Genomic DNA, 6818 nt, shown 5'->3' with positions numbered 1-6818 from the left:
AAAATCTCCAGTACGAGTTCTAAAAAACTTAAGGATAGGCGTTTTAAGAGTTATAAAAAGCTACTTTTAAATATTTATAACTCGTACTGGAGAATTTCTTAATTTTAATCATCTGCATACCCTGTGCATACCCTCTATGTACGTCTGTATGTATTGTCTCAGAGGCTTAAAACGTACCTCTCAGGTCAGCGCCGCGACGTCCCCACACAGCGCCTGTGTGCGAAACCTATGAAGCGCCTCTTTTTTCACGAATTGTCATTTTTGTCAATTTTGGTCGAAATAAATGTTCTCCAGTTTTATATATGAGTCCTTAGTTAAGGTGGAGGCACCAAATTCCGCAGTATTTTCATGAAAACTGGAACCATCACTTCAATCGATTTATCTGCTGGACATAGGGCGTTCCACACTCCACGATTCTGGGCCGCTTGTTTCCAGCGGCTCTCCGCGAGTGATGTGGGCTGTCTTCCTGGTTGGGGGTCAACCAACGCTGCGTGCGGTTTACGGTGCGTGGTTGCTATTCCAACACCTTGGGACCGAAGGATTGGATTAGGTAGTAGGTACCTGCCAATGTTACATGCGACGTTACGTCGGGTTTTAGTGGGTATTCCGGAAATGGACTAGATTACTAGCTCATTTCCGGAAGGGTTGTTTAAGCGCATTTCCCAGCGAGAAAAAAAATGTAATTAGGTACCTACGGTATTTTTGGCGCCTCCCCGTGGCGAGAGCGGAGGTATCTCATTTTCATCCTACGATGAAACAAAGGGATGGTTTGGTCTTGGTATAAAATTGGCGGGACAGTGTTTTTTAGGAATCCTTAAACAGTTAAAATAAACAATCAGTTTGCCACTCCTTGCTTCATCAGTTCTGTATATGGATAAACTTATATACACAGGCCATACGCAATTAAGGGTCATCATATCAACAGTGGCGTGCATAGCCCTTGGACCCAGGGTATGCACAAGGTGTTCAGCACAAACATAAAGTAAAATTTATATTTTAGATATGTCGGTTTATAATCAAATTACTCTACGAAAGTTATATTTTTGATTGATTTAATACTATCGTCTATCTACTGCTAATTGAATAAAAGTACATACCCTGATTTACGTCACAAAATTATGACACACCATTCGGCAGCATTTTCACTGATGATGATAATATTTTTTCCAACATATGTTTTTAGCGTCTTGATGAAAATTATTAATATCACAATATCCTTTATCATTCCACACTTTACGTATAATGGACAATAAAAAAAAGGAAAGTAAAATAATCGATTGGTGTGTACAAAGCCGCTTAGTCAAGAATAGTTTTCGTAACATTTATTATTAAACATACGTGTTACTTTATCACTTTTTTGTGGATATTTGTAACATTGGTACACACCTTCCTTTGCGAATGATTTCTAATTTTACGATATAGGGATAGAAATTAAAGTTGTCTCTAAGTACTTTTTCCAGGCACACTGAACCCAAACAAAGACCGCAGGAATATGCTTTCATTATAAAATGAATGAATAAACTATAAAATAACGTTAACACATTAAACTATCACTACTCAAACTTTTATAAGTCGCTGAATTTATGCACTTGAACCGTTTATTTATCACCAACGCCATAGAGCATTGTTCGAAGGTAAACAATAATGGCGATTGAATATGCTAATGATAATATTGCAATCGAAATTAGTCGAAATATGTCTTTAATTTTTTTTAAGTATGGGTACGAACGCTATTTCATTTTGATATGTCAACAATAAATAGAAACAATATTTATTGTCAACTTTCTCACTTTCCAATAATTCCTGGAATACTTTTCATAAAAAAATCAAACACGTAATTGATTATCCACTTCCGTAAGCAGTGCTTATAGACACGCATACATAGAGAATTTATGAATGAAACTGTTCACACAAGACCGATGTTAATCTTGTAAGTACAAGCGCACGTTTATAACATTACACGACACACACTACTAACTTGCACGCACACATCTAGCAGAACGATTCTTTCTTTGGGCGTGCTTATTTTATTTGATATTTCTATGCAACAGTAGAGGGCGTCATATATCGAGTGATTCCTAATAATTGATTTACCCTGCAATTGATAACATGAGATTTAAATAATAATATAGGTATTTTTACGTGTTTTAAAAGGTAAATGTTTAGCATTTACGGTTAAAAATTAAAATACGAAGTAGAAGATTTTATTTTGTACGCTATACGCCTCGCGCGCGCTGGTTGCGCTGTCGCCTGTCTAGCGACAATTGACCTAGAAGTTTGGCCGCTCATTACTAGATGGCGCTTTCATATTTTTTTTTACTAAGTGTTTTTTTTAAATTACAAAACTTTAATGGTCCTATCTGAAGGTTCTTTAAGACCCTGAGGGTAGGGTATGCACTGCTTATTTGCATATATGCAATGCACGCCACTGCATATCAACCCATTACAGAGCCCGTACGAAACACGTCTCCTCCCACAATGAGTAGTTAAGGCCGTAGTCCACCACGCTGGCCCGGTGCGGATTGGTGGACTCCACACACTCTTGAGAACATTATGTAGAACACTCAGGCAGGTTTCCTCACATTTTCCTTTACCGTTGAGGCAAGTTATATTTTAAATTTTAATGAGGTACTTAAAACGCGCATAATTTATAAAAGAATGAGGTGCGTGTTGGGATTCGAACTCAGCCCGCCGTTAAAACTGTAAAAAGATAGTACCTATTTAATAATAGTAGCAGCAAATTCTTCATTTAAAACGTTTGAGATTACGAACGCTATTTTCAAAAGTAAACTAGGTAGGTTTGCGTTACTGAAACCATACAAGCTGTGTTGTTACAATTATATTGGATAGAAGCAAGCGTTACTTTGCGGAAATCCATGATATATTATCAAAATTAAGCTTAATTTGCTATACTCCGCGAAAAGCAGGAGAATCTGTGTGGTGTAATTTATAATTTCTTCAATCCTTATACTCCACACCAAACAGATCTTCGGCAATATACCCTCTACGCACGTTTCGCTCCGAAACCGGAGCATCCTCAGGAGATGTTGACTTTACAATGAATAATTGTTAAGTGAAAAATTCGCCAAATGTGTCGCCTTAGCGAATTTTTCACTTAACAATTATTCACCACACAGATTCTCCTGCTTTTAGCGGAGTATAGCAAATTAAGCTTAATTTTGATAATTGTTACAATTACATTGTCCAAAATCCTGTATTTTATATGTGCCTATACTATTTGTAATAAAATTCTCATAGAACCTAGAATCCCGAACGTATAGGTAGGTAAGTACACAAAACACGATTCCTAATTCAAAGTTTAATGCTCGAAAAATAACAGACTTTTCTGAATAGATTAACTAAGGCTAAATTGGAAAAGTCTTCGTAAAAATAGGTAGGTATAAGAACATTATACTAATCATTGGTAATTGAGGGCCGGTTGGCGCAGCGAAATCAGAAATGATTTCTGAGGGTTCGATTCGAACAACAGGAAAATGTTTGTGTGAATAACATGAATTTTATTCAGTGTCTGGGTGTTTTCCTGTATATTATAAGTATATATAAATAAAATAAATAAATGTACTAAGAAAACTGAAGAATAATTTTATGAATAATATACATAAATACTTATAATATATAGATATACACCCAGACAATGAAAAACATTTATGTTCATCATACAAATATTGCCTAGTTGTGGGAATCGAACCCACGGCCTTGGACTCAGAAAGCAGGGTCGCTGCCCACTGCACCAATCGGCCGTCAAGTAATAGTTTTTTTATTAACGATAGGCGTTTGACAATCATGCCCGTTAGAAAGCAATGATGAGGTCTAGGTTGGAGCACGCTTGCCTAGAAAAAGCCTATTCACTCTAGCCTTGAAGGTACTCAAATTATACGTGGCAGGAAACACAGTTGCCGGGAGGGCGTTCCACATCTTAGCGGCACGTATCAGAAACGTGGATAAAAAACGTTTCGTGCGTGTTGATGGAATATCCAAAAAGATATATATATATTAGGTATAGGTAAACTCCTATACCTAAACTTTTGGTAAACGTCCGGAAGCTATACAACGGGTTTCCCGGGCGTCTAACAAAGCTAACAAGAGGGACATGCCGTGGTGGTTTTTAATTTGGGTATATCTCTTTAGAGGGGGGAGTCCCACATAAACTCCGTCCTGCCCAAGGGTCGGAGCAATGCAGCTTTTACACCACGCCAAAGAAAAGTAATACCTAAACTTCGCCCTAATAAGAGGCACGGCCGCGGCCTTCAGTTTGATAGGCAAAGCGCGTGATGTATTTTTGTTTTATCGAGACTAAAATCACGATTCTAAAGAAGTTACACTACAAAAAAAACTAAAAAACACTTTTTTGTTGGAATACACACTTATAAGTTAATAAGTAAATAAATTCATCATCATCCATCATAATAATTCTCAGGCTAATAATGTCCCATTGTTGGACATAGGCCTTCTCTCTCAGAGGACTGATTATCGGAGCATTGACCCACCACGCTGCTCCAATGCGAGCTAGCGGGTTTTTTAGGTGCTCCTGATTATTTATTAATCTACAGATGGCTGAATGCGCTCTTGTTTACGGTTTTGCCCCAATTTCCATGTTCACGTAAAAAATATTATAAGAAGAAACTCAACATCTAACAAGTATTTTAGTTCGACCCCGGAATCGAACCCGGGTCCTCGGAGGTCGTGTGCTAACAAACCATTACATCAATGAGGTAGTAAAAAAGTAAGGAACTATGTAGGTAAGTAGGTAACTTAGGTACCTAGTAGGTGGTAACAGCTCGCTTTTCACCAAACAATATTGTGATTAGCTTTGCGAATGATTTGATACGTTCCGTAGTTAAGCAGGTTAGTATCTAACCTTTATACTATACTAGCTGTTGACCGCGACATTGTCTGCGTTTGATTTTGTTTTTTGATGTGGCATTCAATTTAGTTGTAGTTCTAAAAAAATTTAAGTGTTCAGTATCGCTAGGCCTTAAATGAGGGGTTTGCTGCTGTCCGATAAGGAGTTCTGTTTTCTATCTCCAACCAAATTCGTCAGATCTACACAAAGATAGGGCAAAAATTAACACATATTACAACCTCTATAATACAAAAATGATTATTTATATCGGTTATAATTTGTCGGAGTTATGGTGTAAAATCGTCGAACAATTTCATCCCCTCTCCCAAAGGAACCGAACTTAATGTCGGGATAAAAAGTATCCTATATTACTTCTAATACTTCCAAGAATATGTGTACAAAGTTTCATGAGGATCAGTTAAGTGGTTTTTCCGTGAAAGCGTAACAAACAATCTTACATTGACATTTATAATATTGGTAGGGATTTGCGAACACCCTTATTGTCTTGATATTAAAACTGCACTTACTATAGACCAAAAAATGGAAATAGGCTGGTCACGTTTGTAGAATGGATGACTCGAGGTGGGCTAGACGACTAACTGAATGGGCACCTAGAGACAAGAGAAGGAAAAAAGGTGGAGAGACGTTTTCACGCTGGCACAGACTGGCAACAACGTTTAGGGAAAAGACAACGTGTAGGGATCGGGATATTTGGAATAACTCGGGGAATGCCTACGCCGATGAGGCGACTTCGACCTTATATTTGACCTAAGAACTAAAAGATCACAAAATTACCTTTATATAATTTTTATCAAAACAATTCAAAAATCAATGCAAAATGTAATAAAATGTTAAATAAGCAAAATGTAATAATGGGTAGTAGAATATATATATGTATGCGAAAAAGGTAAAAATAATTTTAATGATAGTCGATTGATATTGCCTTAAGGTCAGGAAAAAAAAACTGTAGCTAAAATAGGAGGTGTCATTGTCGTAAAGTACGACCTTGAAAAAGTTGAAGGATATCCTTTTCTATCAACTTTTTTAGAAGGTAAAGTAACTTGAGAAACGAATATTGAATGAAACTTTTATCACACAAAAGCTCGACCACCCAACAAAGGTGAGCGTGACGTCACGGGACCAGGGCAGCATAAGGCTGCAGGCGGCGGCGCGTTCACAGCTCCGCACTAACCACGCCCACTCCCTACGCCCCATCCGCTTAGGGATTCTATTGGGAAGTTTACATTAATTGGTCATTGTAACGGATGTGCTTTGGGTGCTTTGTAATTGTAAACTTTTTGCTACAAATGCAGGCAACATAGTTTAGGTATTTATCTATATTTCGCAGATGTTATGCTTTTATTAGGTAGGTACGATGAGGTAGGCTTTGTTTTTTGTAATGTTTGTTTGTAATAAAATAAACAGATCGGGGTATCTTTGACTAATGATTATACGGCAAGGGGTTAAGGCCGTAGTCCACCACGCTGGCCCGGTGCGGATTGGTGGACTATCATGCGAAGATCAATCATTACTTTATCTAAATAATTTAGGTTTATTTTATAGCAAGAATTTCAACTAGTTATGTACAACGGAAGGTACCGGCCGACTTAGTACGGAAACAAGCCCAGGAGGAGCAAAGAGAAAAAAGATACCTACAGCGTTTCTTCAGAAGTGGGATCCGTTGAAGAATATACCGATAGCGTTTCAAAGCTAATGAGGCTATGAGCGGGGCGCATAACAATGAGTCATGCCTACCGTAGGGCTAACCGGGGCAGACTTTAGAGCCTCGAGGCTCATGCCTTAGGCGTTTATGAACGATGTTCGACAAAATATCCTAGTATCAAAAATTGTTAAATTTTACTCTTTTATTTTAATATTAATAGTGGGCAAACGAGCAAGTTAAATGATCACCACCGCCACATGAACATCTGAAGCACCAGAGGAGCTACCGATG

Source organism: Pararge aegeria, chromosome 6 (genome assembly GCF_905163445.1).
Source record: "Pararge aegeria chromosome 6, ilParAegt1.1, whole genome shotgun sequence".
NCBI lineage: Eukaryota > Metazoa > Arthropoda > Insecta > Lepidoptera > Nymphalidae > Pararge > Pararge aegeria.
Note: the sequence above shows the minus strand (reverse complement) of the source record.